General features: G+C 41.4%; 1 protein-coding gene across 1 annotated transcript in view; it reads right to left on the reverse strand.

Moving 5' to 3' along the window:
* The window catches only part of CHST15 (carbohydrate sulfotransferase 15), a 43998-nt gene extending 22676 nt beyond the window's left edge, over positions 1 to 21322 (reverse strand). The window contains exon 1 of the mRNA XM_068399310.1: positions 21262 to 21322. The gene's annotated coding sequence lies outside the window, so the exon portion shown is untranslated. The remainder of the gene's footprint in view (positions 1 to 21261) is intronic.
* Between the last annotated feature and the right edge of the window lie 762 nt (positions 21323 to 22084).

The raw sequence follows: 22084 nt of genomic DNA on the forward strand, positions 1-22084 counted from the left end.
TAACTGTTTCTCTGTTTGATGTCAATGGAGCTACAGCACTTTGTTTCCTCTCTTCACACAATATAATTAAAACCTGGAACTCATTGAGGCCAAAAGTATGAGTGCATTTGAAAGACATGAGACAATTAATGGAGAATAAATCTATCAATGGCTGCTATCCTCAATTCCCAGAAGCTAGGAAGGGATGGGGATGGGATATTAATACCTGTTCTTACACTCTTTCACTGAGCGTTTATTACTGGCCATAGCCAGAGGCAGGAGAGGGGGACAGAGATATCTGTGCCAGCTGAAGATTTGGGCTACGACTGTCCTGTTGGGCAGGTCACAGCCTGACAATATGGATGTGTAAAACAAGTTAGAAAATAATCCACCAACTCTCATGTTAGATGGGATGAAGCCCAGCCAAAGCGTGCCCTTCAGGTACAACTCCCACAGAACAGGCTCTGCAGTCTCACAAAACACATTGTCTTTTTATTTTCTGTCCATTTTTCTATCCCTACTCATGTTGGGAACCATGTCAAGGATTTGTATGTTGATGTGCTTATTAGAGCTGAGAAAAATGGTCTCTTTTTCCCAAGGAATCTTATTACTTCTCAGCAAGAGTAAAAAAAACTAGAACTGTTAATATGTGGAAACACAAGAGCACTTCATGTTCTTGCTCTGTTGCTTCCTGGTTATGGGAAGACCTTCAGCTGCTGTGATGTCTGTTATTTCTCCGTGTGATGAGAATCAGTTGCACCACAAGAAGATACTTCAGCTGATGCGTCACCCAAAGCAGACATGTGGAACATGTCCTCTGCAGCAGGTAGTCCTTGTTCCGCTTCTTTTTTAAATGAAAGCTACAGGTGCTATAAAAATAAGGATAAGCACCTTTAGCAAAAATTGAAAAAAAGAAAAAAAGGATTAGGCAAAATATAATACTGTTGGTTCTCACCTGGTCAATAACTTCTGGAGGAGCACATGGCTCCTAATTTAACAATATCTAATGCCATTCTTTGAGTAACAGCTATGTTGTTTCATCCATAGTCTCCTAATTGTTTTCACTAATCTGGATAAATATTCTTACTGGCTAAGTGCCTTCCCTGTCAAATCAGGAAGATTTGTTTAATTCAAGTTCTCAGTTTGTGCTGCTGATGCTTTTTGAAATCTCGGAGCAAATCTGATCCCACACTCTCCATCAACACTCCAGAAATTAACTTCCCTTTGGTAATATTTCACTCTCAAGAGCTCCTGTGAAGACAGGGCTGTCATTAGTCACAAAAAGATGTGGGTCTCTAAGTGAAACGCTGCCCACATGATAAACTTTCCATGACTCACATGAAGAGGAATGGAAACATTAAAGGGCAGAGTGAGGCTGGTAGAGTAAAACTTTCATAAAATTTTCATATTTAAAAAAAAAAAGCAATATTTAGTAGTAGTGCAGCACAACCATGTAATTCCTCTTCCATGGGCAACTTGGCCCACGGCAGCGGGGACCAGCTTTCTGGTCAACAGCAATTCTTCAGCTTGTGCAAGATACGTTTATGACATCCGGACACATAAAAAACCTGCAAAACTTTACCATTACAGATACTTTTTAGCTATTGAGCTTAGTGGAAGGGATAAGGCTTGAACCACACTACAAGCTGGACAATGATTTTGCTCTCAGACGTGGTCTCTTCAGAACAAGCCGAACTATTTGTTCAAGTGTTGTGAAGTATTTGTACAGCGTGAGGAAGTTCATCCTGTTAGTGGGCAGGTTGTTCTGTTTTAATAAATAAACAGTACAAGCAATAAAAACCTGACCTAAAAAAAAAAAGAAAAGAAAACGAGCTCAGGAAAGGAGAGGAATAATCGTAGATTTTCTCTATCCTGCTTACTGCACACATTTGGCTCCTCAAGTTAACATTTTTGGAAATAAACTTTGCCTGAACTCACATCTATTTACCTCAGAGAAATCAAGAAGCTGCCAGAAAGAAGATATGTCAATAAAATGAGAATCATGAATCACTGACCTCTGCAACCTCCTTGCAAAAAAAAAAAAAAAAAAAAAAAAAAGAAAAAAAAAAGGAAAAAAACCCCCATTGCAGTGGTTTAGAAAAGCCGCAGGACGCATTACAAAGCTCAGCAACCTCCTGCAGACTGAAGTTATGTAAAGCTCCACTATTTGCTTAAAAAACCCAATTAAAAAAAAAAATCAATAAATACAACTCCCAAGAAATTATATAAACCCACTAGAAACATTTTTAAGGCATTCACTTGAAAAACAGTCACATTTTAAAAGCTAGAATATGTGGTCATAACCCATGATTATACATTCAACCTGCTGAACACTTGTTCAAGTGTAAAATAGTCTTTAAAGGACCCAGTTCTGAAGCTTTTTAAAGCCAAAGAAAACCTCCTGAATCACCACTGAATCAGCAATCTCGCCTAAATAACAACTGTGGCTTATTCCATAACCCAGCTGGTTTCTTTCTCAAGATCTAATCCAAACATGCTCTGCTCCTTCCTCATCAATATACTTCCAAAGAAAATGTGAGGATGGAACAAACGACACCCTCCATTTGCAAAAAAAAATCAGCAAACTCCCCTGAAATCAGTGTAACTGTAGCTGTTTCAATCAAATAAAGACCCACTCTTCTTATTTGTGCTGCAATTCTCAGTAAATAGTTACTGAGCTTGAATCACCACTCAATTAGGGCATAAACATTGCCTGAATAAACAGATTATTGGAAGCAAGGAAAAAAGGTGGGGGGGGAGTGGGAAGGGGAGCAGGAGACTGTCCTGGATCAGCTACAGCATGGACATGCCTTCCCCCAGAGACCTGTTATTAGATCTGAAGTCTTGTCCAGGTTCCTAGAAATTACCAAGGTCCAGCTTCTCGTGCTCCTAACATGCCACATCCACATGTTCTGATGTGTTACTGGTTTATTTGCCTTGAAAATCTGAAAGTAATAGCTAAGCTTGGCATTGCCCATTTTTAAATTAAACTATTTTTCAGGGGAAAAAATATTACTAAAATTTTTATCCACTTTTATGTTGGTTTTTCGTCATATTTCATCTGATTTAAGTCAGTCTAGAACCAGACCTGTCATTTCTTTTTGGGCTACTTGCAGAATATAAAGTCCAGACAGGAAAATAAAACAGAACCAAAACCAGACAACCCCTGGCCTACTGATAAACTCCAAAGTACAGTACAGTTTAGATCTAAACTAGCATACAGGTTTAGAAGATAACAGACTGGTTCCTTCACATTTAAGGCAGGGATGAGAACTCGCCAATAATTTCTCTGCAGTAACACCTGCCTCAGATCCACACAAGGTCATTTTCCAAAAGCTATTCCCATGCAAGATTTATAGTGAAGGTTTTAGGAGAGCTGAAGAGAAGTATAGAGATTTGGGGCATCAGCACTGTAATGACTTCTCCAGTAAAGCAGGTCCAAATGCCCTAGAAGAAAAAAAGCACCACTGCCAACCGCCCAACCTGTGACACCACGTGTCCCGAGCACTGTCAATCCATCACCCTGCGTCAGGGTAGAGTTCACATCAATGTATTTAAGTCCTTCCTCTTACACAAACATGGAGCAAAACCTGTTCTCATGTATTTCTAAGGATGCTCAGAGGAGAATTTTGCCTACGGTACACACTGGCTTCTCAACCCTTGATCAAAACTTGCTGCCTACGACGTGCAACATCTCCAGCAATTCATCTTTTCACTGCACTTAGTTTCCATTCATCTCAGATAGTGTCTTGCTACAGAAACACTGACAGATTTATATGGAACATGAAAAAACTGCACGCTGTAGAAAAACTTTGTCTTTATATAAATTACTCCAGTGCAGGTTTTCTCACAGAAAAGCCATTTTAAGCTAGTTTCAGAAATCATTACGCATGGTCAAAGTTAAGTATATTTTCTGTTTTTTTTTTAATTCTCATAGCAACTGCAAGCAACCTCCCAATATATCCTACGCAGTCCTTGAGGTCATCCCACAAAAACAGAGATAAACCGATGCATCCATTCTGTGGGGCTCACAAATTCCTCTCACAAACATCTGGAACCAGATTAAAAAGCTCTGGTATTCAGAATACAACCAGAAATCACATCTATTTAACAGAAAAAAAACAACAGTCAGTCCCTCATTAAAATGATCAAATCACTAAGAGCCAGAATAGATATAAAATACTGATGCTAATGGGAGTTAAATTTTATCCCTTGCTGAGAAAAAGTGTATTTTCTTAAATCTCCAGAAAGACACCCAACATCAAAAATAATATGAAGATGGACATAGAAGGTTAAATCACTTAATCAGTGATTTAATACCAGTAAGAATTCTTCAGGCTGAATTTGCCATATTTATTTGCTTTTCACAGAATCACAGAATGTTAGGGATTGGAAGGGACCTCGAAAGATCATCTAGTCCAATCCCCCTGCCGGAGCAGGATTACCTAGATCATTTTCTTTTGTTATGTAGCAAAAGAAAAAGAACCAGAGAGTTCACAGTAGGGATGACCTCAAATACAACTTCAGGTGCAGAGTGAAAGTGATAAGGCTGCTCTTGCCACCAATGTTTTTATTACATTTTTAATAAGACCAAACAGCTGTTGAAGTTTCATTCCCAACACAGGATATCACACTACTTTACAATAATAGAAATTCTTACCTACATGCTCTTTCAAGGAATAAATCACGCCATCATCCCAAAAATCAGCCAAGTTCCTTTTATAAGTACTAATGCAACAGGGAAACATGAAGCGTGGAGGCTGAATCTGTTATGAAGCTCTTCCACTCCAGATACTCTTATCAACCAGATCCAGAGGGTTTGGGGGTTGGCAGGTGGGAAAAAATATCGTATCTAAATACAGCTCCCGTACGCCCTGCAGTCAGGCTGTAATTAAAAATAAGTAAGTACTTACGTTCAGAAAACTCCAGAGGCAAAGAATTGGTCTAGTATTGACAGAGTTCACTTATCAAATGCAGGATATTCTTTGCTATGCATTTCCTTCTGCTTTATTTTCAGGCTTCCAAGTCTGCTTCGTTGTTTGAGTCTCTGGACAGGTATTGCTGTAATTTACTCAAACAGCTGTTCTGGAGCAACTCGCTCAACAGAGATACGGGTTTTCCCTTCATGCAAAGCTCAGTTTGGTGAGGAGAGCACGCTTGTTTTCATCACCCTGTCTGAACATGGGGAAATGGCTCAGGATAGCCAATTTCTCTGTGTCGGCTACAACGTGAGGTTCAAGTGACTGCCTCAGATTTCGGCATCTGCCATCCACACCTTTAGGTGAGATGAACACCAAAGCCTCATTGTGCTAAAGAACAATAAATCTTCACATTCAGAGTGCCAGCTGACTCTTATCTGGGACAGAGATGGAGAGCTAGGGTAGCACAGCTGAATTTGCAGGAAGAGATCTTCCAGTGATGAAGATTTATTTTAAGCACAGGTCTTTGTCTCTTGCATTGATTACTGGTCCAGAACTAGGACGTGGGTGAAAAATGTTCTGAGAGTATTTCCAACAGTCCTGCCAAGCATTTTCAGCCTTGGCACGCTGCAAAACAGTGGGCATTCACAGTTGTGTTACTCTGATTACCATCTTGTTCTTTTTACACAGTTGATTTTACTTGATTTTAGCAGCTGCTACCTCAAGTCGATTTAAAGTGAGAAACATATTCTTGCCACCATCTGAAATCTAATACTTACTGCCACCTTGCAAACAGTATACAGTACAAATTGCTAAATCTTGTGGGTTGTGAGAGATTAGCTGCTAATTTAAGGCTGCTTTTAAGGGATGAATAACATTATATGGAATAAATAGAATATGCATAATGTAATGACTTCAGTGCCTGTTTATCTCACGGTGTGGTAAAATTTTTTTGCATGCAATAATGCAACCAAATGGTATCTACTAGAATTCATTTGATATACCTTCGTGCTTCATGAATAAGCAGCTTTTCTGAAAGGGATCGGTCTATGTGATACTTAACATTGCTTTAAACACAATATTGTAGCGACAATTCTAGAGCAACGTATATGCTAACAGCTGCTCATTTGATTTTTAGTGACTGAGAAGGGATTTTCCTCTACCTCCAAACTGAATTTTCTCCATAAACTTTACTATCTCAACACATTCATCTGAAATTTTTCATTATGACTCATATATGGTACCTTCTCCATGAGATGTACATAAAAATGGATGCAAAAACATATCTCATGTGTACATAAGTACCATGTAAGTACTTTTTCATGAATAAGGCATTTCATCTTTCATCTAGTGCTGAGTGGGTGAAAGGAAACATACACAGCTGCATCCTGAAAAGACAAGCTCAGTATTAGAGTGTGTCATTAAAGTTTCTTGTAAATTCAAACAAAAATTAGTAAACAAAAACTATTCATTGATGCCAAATCACAACTGTGGCTTTTTTTCAACACTTTTTTTTTTTTTTAAAAAAAAAAACCCTGTGTTCCAAGCTTAGTAGTAACTTTTATAAATGTTCAACAACTTTAATTCTTTAAGCAACAACACAGCAGAGAAATCTCAGCCTGTTAACCAAGAAACCACACACTTGTTCCAAAGTGAAGCAGATTCAAAGTCCAAGTGGAGATACCCCAAAAGGTCCAAGTATTCTCAAGAAATTGCTAATCAGTTATCTCTGTAAGAGTAACATAATATCACCAGCTAAAATTCCTGCAGGTAACTCATGGCTACAGTTAATTAAGCAAAACCTTTCTGATGCAATGTATTATATTGCCTTCAGCATCTTAGGAAAATATTTATTCTGCATAAGTCAAGCAACATTTACTTCCAAAGTCTCCTATCACTATTCATAAGTGTTTCATTGAAGGCTTAGACTCCCTCACTCATCTGTATCATATGCTCTTTAACTACACAAAAGTGCAATAAATTTTTACTAAACAGCTTACAAGATCCCATCATTCTGAAGATGTTCCTGCACGGCTATGCTGTGTTTTCTCTTGCTAACAACATATATCTTTATAGGCAGAGCACATACGTGATGCGGAACATAATGCCATTTGATAATGGATTAAATACTCATTACTGTCCTCTCACATCTTTAGATCATCACAGCTAAAGAACAACATTTCTATCACAAACTTCAAAGAAATTCAAATATCTTCATTTACTGATTTTCACTATTACAAGAAAGAGAACATGTTGCATTCGTCCACCACTCAAAAAAATCACAGCTCTCGGCACAATTTTCATCACATGGTAAACTCTAGCGCAGTAATCTCGCAACTGCACAACGAGTCCTCTTTACAACAATAATAACAAAAAGAAAAAAAGTCGTGCTATGTATGGGACCCAGTAAGTAAATACTGTAATACCCAAAACAATAATAAGATAAATCTGTTCCTCAGCTGCTGAGTTGCTGACTCCCTTGACTTGACTCTATTCCTGCAGTTTTCGCCCATGTTTGGCTTCAGTACACTTGTTTTCCACTTGGAAAGAACACAACCACAAATACCTTTTCATGCTTTAGGTTGCACTTAGCTGTAAACAGCTGTAAGACTGTAGACTGTAAACAAACAAGATAAAAATCTGAGAACTTTCTTTACTGAATTTCCATGAAAAGAAACCAGGAAAAAAACAAATAAACCAAAAACCCAACTCTGCATAATGATGAATGGACCAAGAAAAATTTGGCATGTACTCCCTCACACCCTGCCCCTTCTGCAACATAAAGACAACATTTAACATAGCAAACTAGATGGTCTTTATTTGTGGAGCAAGGCAAGCTCCTTAAGAGACTTTTTCCCCAACAGAGATGGTAATTACTTAACTTCTGTTGTAGGGAGACTGTCTCAAGCTAACCTTCCACTCTTCCTCTGCTTAAACTGCAGAGGGCTCAAAATCCACTTTTTAAGGCTTTGCACTGAGGAAGTGAAAAAAAAATCCCACCCTCGATGGAGCTCCCAGGTGGCACAAGTGCTTAATTCACACGGTGGCCCTTATTGACCCCTATTTGAACACCACCTGGGTGCTCTGCAGGGATGCCTGGGGCCAGGATGCTCCTGCTTGTTCTGTGGGACAGACCATCTCCTGAGATGGCCCAGAGGATGCAGTTTTAAGGAGACAGTGTGAACAACTGTTCTCAGATACTCTGCTCCAGCCAGAAAGCTCTCACCCTGCTTAAAAATCCCTGCGTCCATGGGCGTAGCAGGGCACAACTCAAAAGTGAACAGCGGGAGGTCAAATGAGGTTTTATTTTTAAACAGCCGTGCTTATTGATATATTTGGTTCTAGATAAATAGAGGAGGACATGGAGTCACTTTAGGACTTTGCAGCTGAAATCAGATCGACACTAGTTCTGGAGCTCGGGTTCCACTTCTTGAAATGAGCCATTTACTGAAGCAATTCAGAGAAGAAATCTAAAATGAAACAAATTCCATCAACTGCAGTTGGCAGTCAGCTTTGCAAGAACAGATGCATGATTGTTAATGATAACCCAAAAAGCTTAGTTTCTAATGCAGAAAAAATGAGATAGAGTATTTACATTACAAAACACTGCAGAGAAATAGAAGCATCTCCAGAATATACCCACAAAATACTTTGCAAGGACCTATAAACTCCAACTTTAGCAGAATTAACATATCTAACCAAAAACCATCTCCAGCAAAAATACCCCCCAGTATTGAAATGCATTTCCATCTCTTAGATTTCTCTGTTGCCAATAGTGTTTACTCTACCTCGAGTCAAAGACATGTTGGATTTCGTAAGATTAGTGTAATAAGTTGGTTTAGGCTGTTAATGTATTCAAAGTTTTCAGACACGCAGGAGACTAAGATGGCATCAAGAGCATACAGATGCACTTGCAGGGGATATTTTTTATGTGAAATAAACTACAAGTTCCTTAATATATGTCTGCAGCAGGGACTACACCAAAATAAAGATGGTTCTTTTAGTGCCTCAAGTCCAGAGAAATGTGAAAAATGGGTCCATATTGACCTGTTGTATCAACAATGCTATTGAGTTACATTTACTTTTTTAGTGGTCACCAAAAGGAGTGGTATGGTTTCAGAAACAAGGCACTGCAGAAGCTGGCCCACACTCAGTTTCCTTTAATGCTTTCCACCCTCAAGAATGCTGTTAAGAAAACATGGCATTTGCCACAAAAAGCCATTATCAGTCATTGTCTTCTACAAAGATCATGCCACGCCCACATCTAAAGACAGCAACATGCAATAAAGTGCCACAAAATGCCATGTCTTCCATCAAAGCTTCAGGAATGTGACTCAGCAGCTGGCAGGAGCAGCTTCAGACACTGCAACCCTTATGTCCTCTGCAGTGGAGGTCCCAGAAGAGCAAAGCTGCCCCCACTGTCCACTCCCTGCCCAGCTCTGGCTTGCCCCCGGCTTCAAAAGAAACAGCTCCAACACCAATTCAACAGCCTTGTCACCCAGATGTGAGGGCCTCCGTGAGTCTGGGCGACGAGGTTGTCAGCCAAATTGGTTGTTTTGGTTGGGTTTTGTAATCATGAATTGCTGTGGTGCTCTCCCCGTGAAAACCCTCCTCTCTTTGGCAACATAATTGTTCTATGAGTTTCTCTCTTTGCTTAGGCTTCCAAGGGGGGAGTTGGCATCTCGACTGTGACAATCCCCTTCTGCATCTCCAATGTGCTTCAACAGAGCAGGTCCTGCTTGGCACAGCTGGAACAGAGCTTTGAACCAGACAGAGTGAACAAGGGAAGGCGCCCAGGGATCGGCTCTCTGGCCCTGATGGACAAACTCTTTGCAGTGGACAAACATGAAACCTACTATGTGAATAACTGAGTCAGTCCTGCTGCTTTTATAGCAGTTAATTCACCAGTAGGTGGAGAAATTAGGCATCATAGAAAACCATTCATCCTAGGTGTGTAAGAGAAATTATAGTCTCACCACTGACCATTTGATTTAATTTACAAATTTCTTGCATGTTGAAATCCTGAAAAATGCCTCCAGCATCCAAAACATTTATAACCGAAGTGACTTCAGAAGCTCAGAATAGTCTATAAACTCAGAAAATGTCATAGTTCTTCGCATTAAGTGAAAAAAAAATTATAAGCTGATAATATACCTCAGTTTCTTTATTGTGTGGCTCAGTGTTATAAGCTAGACTTTGATAATAACATCAAATCAGAATAAAACCTTACAATTATATGCTTTTCCTTCCTTTACATGTGAAAACCTGACTTCGAAGTTATTCTCATTTTTCCTCCTAAAGGTTACTTGTACAGGGCTAAGCTACGCCAACAAAACTGATCAGGAACAGAAAAATGTGTATTCTCCAAACATGAACATTTACATACAACATATGTATTATTTCATTAATCTTTTTATATAGAAGCTTCTGTCCAACGTGAAAAACTAATTAAGTGAGTAAAGGCAGTAGTTTCATGGCAAACATTCATGCCATACACAGCAGACTTGGGGGGATGCTGAAGTGCACTCCAGCGTATCTCAGAGTTTGGTTAACGTCCATGTGCATCGGAGCCTTGGGGCATGGACAGTATTCATTTTCTTGGAGCAGCTCCCAATGGCAGATGTCAGGGTGCTTTTCCACTTGTGGATGACAAAGTGACAGAGTACTGACACGCATCACCTGTACTACCACATGGCATAAAATGGCAGAAGTCCAAGAAAAATCTAGATCTCCTAACTCACCATCCAGAATCCCATCAAATGGGGATTGAGGGACTTAGAACAAAATGCAGATATGTATTGTACAAGATAGACAGTCACTGGCAATCCAGTTTCTAAATAACCCATTTAAGGCAGACAGCATTGAATCTGAATTTCCCCCAGAAACCATACTAAATGGGGCGAACTTCAGTCTTTCCATAAGCTCAAAAGACAGAGTAGTTAATTTTTCCATCCTTCCCAAGCTGCAATCACGCTCCCCATCCCAGGGCTGCACCGAGACCCCGCTGCACGACGGCACCAGTGAGCACTTTTTGGGGCCAAAGCTGGCAGGTGGCATTTTCAGGAGCAATGGTGCAAGACCTGCATCTGGGAAGTGAAACCCTCGGTCTCATAAACAACTCTCAGTTAAGATGCTGGCGCCCTCGTTAATATAATTGGTTTCATACTAGCTGCTAAAACTCTAATTCGCTGCATTTAGAAGCCAACACCATTTCTATTAGTTAAGGAGCGCTTTGCTCACCTCTGCTTTTGCTCAAGCACAGAAGAAAAGGGAGGGGGAAAGTCTGTGACATATACTCTGCCTCCAGTTAGTGAATGCCACGCTAGAGCACATTTTTCACCACAGATGAAAAATGAAGGTAAGTAGTCTTTCAAAACAGCTGCTCCTGGGGACTCAAAAGGAAAATAATTTGGAGAGCAATCCTCACATCATTCACTTGGAGCAATGGATTTACGTCCTCTAACCTGCATGAGATCCACAGAGCAAGTATAACTCCATCCCAAACTGAAATCTGAGGTAGAAGACACATTTAAAATGTAAAAACAAACTACAGTACTACCACTGGAAAAAAAAAACCAAACAAACCTACTAATCATTACCCTTCAGGAAATCACTCAATTTTCAGTCTTTCTGCTTCACGTCCAGAAAATTAAATTTCCCTTTTCTAATGGTGCTGCCTTTGAGTACAGACTAAAAAATAAATGAACACAAAGCTTACTTGACTCTCGAGCAGCAGGGTCTGCACCTGTCAGTTTAGCATCTTTGGTGATGGGAGGAAAAAAACATGGTTGAAGACCACGACCCAGATCACGAGCCCTTTGCTCGCTCTCACTGGTGAGCACTCGGTCATCTCATCCTGCTCACTGATACTCTTCGTGCTCATTGGGGCCAGGGAAAACAGCTTTGCGTTGGGTACCAAGTGTTCCTTTTCCACTTGAGAGATATATCCCCATCTATCTATTTTTATTTACACATTTCTCTGAAGCCTGTAAACCCAGAGGATGAACTGCATTGTTCTATAAGTGGATGCAGTTCTCTGACTTTAGAAGTGGTCCTTCCCCTGTCTACACACACTTCCACCTTGCTTTCAGTCCTGCTTGACTTTAGCACTCATCTCACTGCTTTTAACTTGGCTGAAGATGAATATATATTCAAGCCACTGGTTAAAGTGCCCTTAATGATAGTACAGTTCATAATAATAAAACTGTCCTTCCCATAAAATGTACTTTCATCCTTTTGAAAATTTAGTAAGCCCATTAATTATTTTCTTAAAGTCTGAATTTCAAAATGTCACTGCTAACATTTAAGGCTCATAAAAAAAATGCAAGTCTATCTTATCTGTGAGAAACAAGTCTATACAATCTATTTTAAGATGAAAACATTTATCAAGACAGTTGCCAATTATGAACACAAACAGAAACAAAGCCACTTACAGCAAGTTGCTATTTTTTTTTTTATCTTTTACATACCAAGGGCATAGCTCTCCCCAACAAAATAAGTGACACCTGGTGGCTATATGCTGGAATATAAGGCAGCAACTCATTTCAGTGCTGTTAACCAATTCAATTTTTAAGTTTACTGCTTCTCAGTAAAGTTTTTTAGACATTTTATTTATTTATTTTGACACAAATACTTCTGAGACTCCTAGGCATCACAATCCCCACGCATGGTGACAACTGCTGTTATCTAATTAAAGTGGGATTGTCATATTCACATCAGGAAAAACATGACTCCAAAAAGGAATTAGCAAGGCACAGCAAAACAGCAGTAAGTTTTAGCTGGGCAACACCAGTGAGGATCGTACAGAGCCAGGCTGTGAGAAAAGGCTGCACAGTATTTTACAAAGGAAACCCTTCAAGTGCTCAAAGTAATTAATATCAACTCAAGTTCCTCTGAATTGTTTTTCATTAGGTTTTAATTAAACAAAAAAGAAACAGCTGCAATTTTCATTCTGAGCTTAGCAGCATCCTGGTGACTAAAAACTTTCACAGATTTGAAACAGCCTTTCACTTTTCATACCTTATCGATCTTCAGTGATGGTCACATCTAATCCAGCCAAGCCTTCTGCACCTGAACCTGCACGCCAGACACAAAGCAATTACAGCTCCCCTTCCAACTCCCACAGCTCAGAAATGAAGTTCTCTTTTAGAAAGCTGTAAGCCTTTCTTGGATAATTAATAAATATACTGTCAGTCAGCTACAGTGAGAATTACAGAATTACTAGCACTGCAATTTCAAGGCTTGTAACGCCAATTTCTTCAGTAATAAGTATTTATGGAACAAAATCTGTAAGCATTATCTAACAGACATGAGATGAAATATAAACAGACTCTAAATATTTATCAGCAGAGGAAGTTCAAAAATATCCCTGCAAAAACAAAGCGGATGGCAAGCTAAATCCAGGGCCATTGAGCGTTCTTCGAAGGATGTGCTAGGAGGAACTTCATTTGCAGTTTGACAGCACTAAATCAAATTAATTCCTTCCTCCTATTCAATTGCTACATAAAAATCCTTGATGCCAAAAGGAAAAAGCTAAAAATGTCCCTAAAACCATGCCTGAATGCTGCCCTTGATGCAAAAGACTATCCAAACTCCTATCTACACAGTGCAGTAATGTAAGACTTTAAATAAAGATTTAGACTTTGGGGCCTTCCATCACTTTTAAGGCCTAAATATCCTTAACAGGAATGTCCCCCTGCACGGGCAGCTTCCCTTAGCACTGAAATGGGCACATGTCTGCAGTATCTCAATAAAAGGCGACCCCTGGGATAACACAACTACTGATATATTATTTCAAAGAGAAATATTATTTCCTTTTCACATACCCTCATCCCCACCAGACATTGTCTTCACCTTAAGACTTCCTGGCTGATCAAAAGGACGTATGCACAGAAAAGTACAGCTGAAGGACTTTAGCTCCAGTAACTCGAGAAGAAAACTTCTTAAGATCCCAATTCAACATATTTTTTTAAATCCTGGCATGCTGAAGCCAGCAGGAAGACATTTCACTGACTTTAATGAATTGCTGTTTGGAACGAACACAGCATTTATAATATCTAATTTGAAACCCTCAACTGTTTTGTTAAATGCAACTTAATGGTATTTGTTATTTCAGAATTATTTGTTATCTTTAAAGACGATACACAAAGAAGGTTATTAAAACACTGCAGTGTAAGATTTTTAGTGATTATGGTTGGGATATTCTTGTTTCAGTAACAGGGAAGTATTCTTAATGCGCAAATATAAATTGCCATAAAGTTTCAGTTTATTTTCTAATACTGTAAAGCCTTAGAATCTAGGAATTGTAACAGTCCAACAAAAATCACTGTTGATATTTACACGGTTACCTGTATTTTCACAGTACATTTTTTATTGCTTTTTTCATTTATTATCCTATGTGCTAGTACAGCATGATAAAAAACTGGAAAACTGGATAGATTACTACACCCACTTAATGGGTACCGTTAAAAGAAAAAGATATCAAAGCTCAGCAGAAGCTTTTCATGCATTCCCCATATTACACCAAAATGAGTTATTGCAATATTGTAATTCTGATATCAAACAACAAGAATACTCAATTTTTAAAGCTGTATACAGAAATAAGCAGCAGGCGATTTGAAGCCATCTAGAGAACAATATTTTATCCAAAGAGTTACTGAAATCTGTTTTTTTTTAAAAAAAACAAGTGGTGGGGACTTAAGCTAAAAGCTACTCACTGTCAAGTACTAGAGCATTACTAGACTCTAGTAACTAGAGGAGTTACTAGGGCTTCTTAGGTTTACCAGCCTTACCACTCCAGCCACACACTTCGTCAAGCAGAGGACTCTCAACTTCTCCAAAACAAATGGAGAACATTTTTAGTGCCCACAGTTTAGAGGAGCAAGATCCTGGTCCCCCTTACACCAGTGAAAACCAAGATCTACCCTAATGCAAGAGAAATCCACGTGGGATTTCCATGGATACCAATATATATTCCATTGTACTATGCTGTGTATTTTTAATTCTGCTGATCTCCTTAGCAGTGTTCAAAAATCTTCCCTGCAGAGTTAAATACTTCAGTATTTAAAATAGCCTGACATTAGAGAAATTATTTTTTCCTCTTTCCTTTAACGAGACAGATGAGCTTAGGTTCCCCTGTTGCCTTCTGTTCACCTCTCACATCTCATTTCTTGTTGAAACTGTTTTAAAGCTGGTATAAATAGCTTTGCAAAGTAATTCTAATACTAAATGTCAAGAGCGATAGTGGTTTCATTCTGATTTATCCTTATCTGTTCCTCAGGCAAGTTAATCCTCCACCCGAGATACTGTTTTCACAGCTCTATAATTTATAAAATTTTTCATCTAAATTATTTACTTTATGAATGGCTCCGACGAGTTGCTCATGGTATAAAGCTGTAATACTCAGTGCTGATGTGCTTGAGAACACGTTTTTGTCTTTTTAAATGAGAGACCACCACTGTATCTCGTGTTGTAATTGCTATTGGTAGCCTTTAATTATCCATTTAACTTATTTAACAGTAACAATATCTGTTTAACATTAGCTATTTAATATCTATACAGCTCAGTTGGAAGACAAAGGTCTCACCTTTAACAAGCAGCCAAAATTGAAGAGGCTGGAAAGGAATATTAGATAATGCATTTGATGGACTTGCAAAAACAGTGTTGTTTTTAAGACCTGTTAAAGAATTTCCAGGAGATGAAGCTTCCCTGTGAAGAGCTGGCCCTGCAGGCAAACCCATCTCATTACATGATATACACTCCTAATAATCTACTAACCACCCTTCTCCATTGCCTCCCATTTCTAGCTTCACACAGTCAAACCTTCTGGATGCACCACTCAAACAGATACCTTCTCCTTCTTTGGATTAATAAATTCTGGCACTTATAGGCCATTATATGCAAGGTTAACTCTGGGCTCTTACATTTTCTTCAAATCATGTGCAAAACCCTCCAGAATCCCGATTTCTGCTACTTTTTTTTGCTGAGGTCTCTCCTATTTATTGGTATCTCGCTAATAATTTGGTGCCAGATCTAAAGCACTTTAATTAAGTGCTTTTCCCCCTACTGCTCCAAGACCTGAAGTTCAGCTGGGCACGTAGATCATATAAGGATGTTATCATCTTCATCTGAAGCCATCCAATATTGCAAACTCACACTTAACGTGCTGCCCACTTGCATAGCACTCTTTCAACACTGCTCCTAGCTAACAGGCTTCTTCCATCCCCTAAGTACACACAATGCAGATAAATCTATAAATCTTTATCATTTTTCCTATGTATCCTACAGAAGTCTGCATTTTTTCAAAGCCATCTTGTTTTCTCTGCACATCTATGAATCTTTTTTTCTTCACTCTTTTTGCTCTACCTCATAGCTCTTCCCAGTTAAAACTCACCTGTAGCACAATGACTGCCATTATTTGAAAGAAAGGTCCTTCCTTCTACTCCATGCAGTCCTGAGAAGTTACAAGGTCTAACTTAAACTTGGCAGATGATTCAACCCATGTAACAATATATGCAAGAAAATAATAACCCAAAAGTCTTCTTCAATCTCATCAGTTTTTCTAATTTTATGGTAAGATAGCAGGGTATGTTCACCCACACTGAACATCAAGGTTTTTTACAGGAAAAAAAAACCTCCTGGTGAAACATATTTTTCCCTACTGGAAGGCATGAAGCAAATGAAAAATGTCAGTTTTAGTATTTTGCTATTAAGGTACAGATCTGCACCTTGTACAGTGAGGAACGACCTACCTTAGATACGGAGTTGGCATTAAAAAACGCACTTATGTGTAAAATGGTGTGCACATTTGATGAGCCCAAATGACAGTACATGAAGTTTTAGAATAAAAAGCGTGTATTTAGTAGTGCTTGGTATATAATAAAGGCCAGTGTCGCTTCCCTACCTCTCCATCACCACATTTCTTATTATTGTTTAGTGGTGGGCTTGGCCGTGTTAGGTTAATAGTTGGACTCGATGATCTTAAAGGTCCTTTCCAACCAAAATGATTCTATGATTCTTCACATGACTGTGTGGATTTCAAAGGAAACCCATCACACAGAAGGCAGGCACCTTGGCAGCCGAGAGCCCTTCACCACCCCTAATGCTGCAGGGGCTTGAGCTGCTTTCTGCAAACCAAGGGAGGAAGGCTTGCGGCTCTACGAGCTCCAAAAACATCTCTGGAGCTGGGTTAGCTTACGTGTACTACCTCACTTCTGGCAAATTCATAAGGAAACCAGCAGGCTTGCCACTTCAGAGCTTTGGAAATCATGCATTTCAGCCAGGTCAGGCTATTGTGGGAATGTTCAGAAGCCAGATCTGAGAATGAGAAGAGGCAGGGCAATGGATTGAGGTTGGTGGGTCCATGACCTCTGGCGTGCTGCCACAGGGGGACAGAGGTAGAGTGTTGGGACAGAGCCTGCCATGGACCACTTGCTCCTATTCACATTCATCATCACATCTGGTCTCTCACCACCACCACAGCTGCCTTGTCCTTGCCATCAGCCACTGGTACCCAACTGGACATCATTTTTTTTTTTCTGTGCCTTCTCTCAAGGTATCAGGCGCATCACCTGGTTATCTCTTCTTCCAGAGGATGCCACGCTCCTTAAAACAAGTGCTTACAAGCCACACTCAACAGCTGCCGGAAACCAGGTGTAACATAAATGAATAAATATTCCATGGAAAAGCTACATTAACCGCTTGCCCCTGAAGTGCTGTTTAGTGGCATGTCAGGCCCAGCTGTGTAATCAAAGGATTACAGTGCTCCCATTGCAACGCGCCTGCCGCACGCCAGCTCCTTGGTAGCTTTCCTGTCTCCCTCGCACATAAAAACCAAATCGAGCAGTCGGGACAGGATTGTAATCATGTCTTTCAGCCCGGGAAACACAAATGAAAAGGTCGCAGGGACAAACAGCCAGTGTGACTGTACAATGTGCTTTCTGCTAGATACATGGACAGTCCTATGTATCTTTAAGGGAATGGGTCAACAATGCTGTATGTAATTAGTTAATTGTAGTGAAACTGCAGTATAAGTGGAGAGGCCAGCGTAATTCAGGCTGCTTTGAGGTAAGAACTTGTAGAAGCTTACAGATCCCTTCCCCTCGTGTGAATAGCTGTATTTAGACCTCAAATCTGGCACCACACTTCATCAGTAAGAGAAACAGCACACTTCACTAAAAAACATAAATAAATGAGAAATACAAATTTGTGGGGGAAAGCAGTGAAAAAAAATGCTATCTTACTGGAAATCTACCTTGTTTTTCCACAGCACTTTGGATTCTTCCAGCTGAGCAACGTAACTCCAGCCAAGGAGTATGGTGGGAATTCAGAGTTATCCCTCTCTGTGAATGGTATGGAGGCAAATAGGTGGGTTAAGGGAGGAACTAAAGCCTGAAGACAGCGATTAAGGAGCCCACTTCAAATCAGGGTATAGCTCCTGCAAACTCTGTAGGATGTTGGAAATGGGGTGATTCACATCACCCAACTATCCACAGTAGCACTGAATGGTTTAATAGCACATTTCCTTGGAGTTCCTGATTGTGGGATCCACAGCCCTTAAGGATACAGTAAGTGTAAGGGTAATTAAGACTTGGGAGGGAGAGGGAGTATATTGGCACTTGTTTAAGTCACAGTTTTCTCCAGCCGAATGATGTGTCTGTACCAAAAGAGAAACACAGTTGGATGTTCTAGCTTCCTAAATCAATATGCAATTTAGGCAAGATCAGGCCGCTGCTGCTAGCTTATCTCTAGAGAAAGTATATTGGAACAACGTTAAAAACACAGAACATAATGGTAACACAACGCTGAGTTACAACTTCTTAAAATTGTGCTCCTATGAATATATGAGGAAGCACTCAGCATAGGAAAAGTAGTTTCTGATTCCCTTCCTAGTCAGCAGAGGAATTTGATAAGAAATCATTATTGGGGGGTGGAGGGATTGTAGTATCGTGATTGGCAATACCTCATGACCTTTGGAAGAGTTTGCTGTCATCCACCTAACAACTTTATCTTAAATATAATCAATCAAATACCTTGAGAGATGCTTTAGTTTTGGGACACAGTCCATCTTCAAAAAACATGTGCAGCAACACTGAAATCCCCTGGGCCACAAACATAATCTTTGCCCACTGAAACTCCTGGTTCTCATAGAGCTCCTGCCACAGGTTGCTTAAAATAATGTTAAAATATAAGCAGTGTCTTATTTGCATCTCTGTGATTATGCCTACATAATCCCACCCTTGCTAATGCTGCTACTGGATTATATAAATTCTTCCTTCCACTTCAACCACATGAAATAATCCAAATACAAGAGTCTGCTTCAACCTTCTCATTTATATGGTTTCCAGACCTGCTTTTAGTTTAGCAAAGAAGATAAAATCCATTAGTGTCTTCCACTGCATTAGTGGAATTAAGTGTTTTGTCATGTAAATCTCCACTGTTTCATCATGTTCCTGTTACAAACCACCAAATAAAACACTCTGAATTTGAGATTAGTCCTCCTATTACAAAAGCTGAACCGTAACACTATTTTGTTATTGATTTCAGAACTGCATGGTGACTGCACTTACAGACACAGGATCTAAATGCCATTTAAAAAAAAAAAAAGGTAGTTTCACTACTAAATCTTCATACGAGTAGTTTCCTCTTTTCTGCATTCAAATTGATTTTCTTTCTTTTGGCATGTGAAGAGCCAGATGAAGCCTTTGACTCAATGCCCAGGAGTGAAATGGCACCAGCAGCAGCAGAGAAGCTCTCAGGGCAAGAGACGTGTGACAACAGTTTAATCACTGACAAAAAAAAATGCTTCAAGACAACTATTCCATTAGTATTTACTGTTTATAAGTGAGTGTATATATATGTGTGTGTGTCTGTATATAAAATACATGTATCAATGTATATAAACAGCATAGATCTAAATACATGTGTAGCTCATATATACATTGTGACCTCTTATTGATGAAAATTCCCCTTTTTGCCAGAGATCAAGTAGTCCCCAGTCAGTATCAAGTGCAGTGCTGTTCAATTAGGCATTTGTTTACACAAACGAGCGCATATGATATTCAGTTAAACATTAAAAATATTTACTCTTCACGAACAGCTCCAGCAAACTTTGAGTTTTAATGTGTAATCGGCTCAGCGGACTACTCTGCTTTTTTTAGTCACAAAATACAAAAGGCACGTGTTTGTTCTACAGGAGATGATAATGATTTTTTGTCTGGCTAACAATTCAAGAAGTGAAACCATTCTTATGTCATATGCAAGCAAATCAATATGAAGAGAACTTTAGGCCATAGAATCATATACTAAAAAAGAAAATACAAATAAATTTCCAAATCTGGAAGACTGGTAGGTGTTTTGATGCAGCATCCTAGAAATACTATCATCTATCCTATTAACCTACAAATCCAGCAGCGTCTAAGAAAGTCAATTCACTGCAGAGTACGGCTGTAGTATTACAATGAAGCAGCACAGGGAAAAAAAAAACAAACCCAACACCACCAAAGTTCAGCTGGTGAATTGTTGCTTAACAGCCTCTAACCATAATAACCCGGCACTGAACCTTGACTGCATTCTCAGCAAAAGCATGCCATGAAACTATTTTTAACAGCCAACAGCTAGCATTTAAGAAATACCCCTCTTCCCCTAAAAATATGCATCAGTGAATGGCAACATCCATCCACGGCTTAATTCTAGGTTGGATGCGCTGCCGGAATTAAACGAACCTTTCAGAGAAAACCGCCTCACAAGTGTCTGCTCTCCCAAACCGCCGTAAAACCAGCGCACCGAGCCCCTGAGCCTGGCAGGCAGCGGGGATCTGCCCAGCCCGGCGAGATGACAGAAAATGGCATTATCTTTGTCACCATTCCCTCCGCCCCGGAGCACGAACCTGTTCAGGGACACGTTTTAAAAGAAGTGCCCCCCCCCGCGCCCCCGCCCCGCTCACCCCGCGGCGAAGCACCGGGGGATGCTGCACCCCGGGGGCGCCCCGAGGTGCCCCAGCCCGCGGAGGAGGGGGCAACGCTCCCGACCCCCCGTGTGCTGGGGAGGCACGGCCAGGCTGCACCCTGGAGCAAGGCTGCGGCGCGGGGGGGCAGCCGGAGGTGTCTCCGCACGTCCGGAGCCGGCTGCCGCGGCGGGAGTACCCGCACCCCCGGGGCCGCCCCCCCGGGGCTCCGCTCCGCCGTGCGGTGCCGTGCCGTGCCGAGCCGCACTGCCCAGCCGTGCCGGCTGCCCGCCCAACTTCCCGCAAAGTCCTGCCGCCTCCGAACTTGGGGAGCCGCAGCCCGGGGAGCCCCCACTCCTCTCCCCTCCCCTCCCCATCCCATCCCCATCGCCGCGGCGCCCGCCCGCCCGGCGCACCTACCTCCGCCGGCTCTGCCCCAGCCCCGCTCGCTCGTCCTCCCATCCGCGCCCGCCGCCTCCGCCGGCTCTGCCCTGCGGGGGGAGGCTGGAGGAGGAGGAAGAGGAGGAGGAGGAGGAAGAAGGAGGGGGAGGGAAGGAGGGAGCAGCCCCGCGCCGCTCGCCGGCCGCGCTGCGCAGGGCGGGAGGCGGGGTGCCGCCGCTCGGCTCGGGCCCGCCGGCTCCGCGGGGGCGGGGGGTCCCCGGCGGTGTCCCCGGGGCGGGGTGGGGGGGCAGAGCCACCCTGCTGCCGGCGGCTCTGCGGGGGAAGGGGCGCGGAGCCCCCCGGTCGGCGGCGGGGAGGGCTGGGGGGGTCCCTCCGGGCACGGCCCCCGCGCCTGGCCGGTCCCGGCAGCACGGCCGGCAGCAGCACCGGCTGGGCGCGCTCGGAAGCTTTTGGAAGGGCCTTTCCCCAGCGATCCTGCAGCAAATTGGAGTTGTCCCAAGCAAACGGCGTTTGGGGGGAACCAGCACCCCAAATTGTGGTGGGGCACTCGGGGGTCAGCCCGAGGAGACACGCTGCTCATAGGCTGCCAGGTCTCCATCGCTTGTACCATGCAGACGGCGTGCAGGACATCGTGCCGTGGTCCAATTTTGAAATGGCAACAGCACAAACATTGGCTAAGACACCAAACTCTCCTACTCAGGAAGTTCATTCTCAACCAAGAGGGTCCTACCATGTATACATAAGTATATATGTATATGTAAATGTATAGTCTGCTTATTAAGTCATCCGTGTGATATATGCACATACCTTCTGTGACAAGGGGTAATGTTTTTAAAAATGT

Source organism: Nyctibius grandis, chromosome 4 (assembly GCF_013368605.1).
Source record: "Nyctibius grandis isolate bNycGra1 chromosome 4, bNycGra1.pri, whole genome shotgun sequence".
In the NCBI taxonomy this organism is placed as follows: Eukaryota; Metazoa; Chordata; class Aves; order Nyctibiiformes; family Nyctibiidae; genus Nyctibius; species Nyctibius grandis.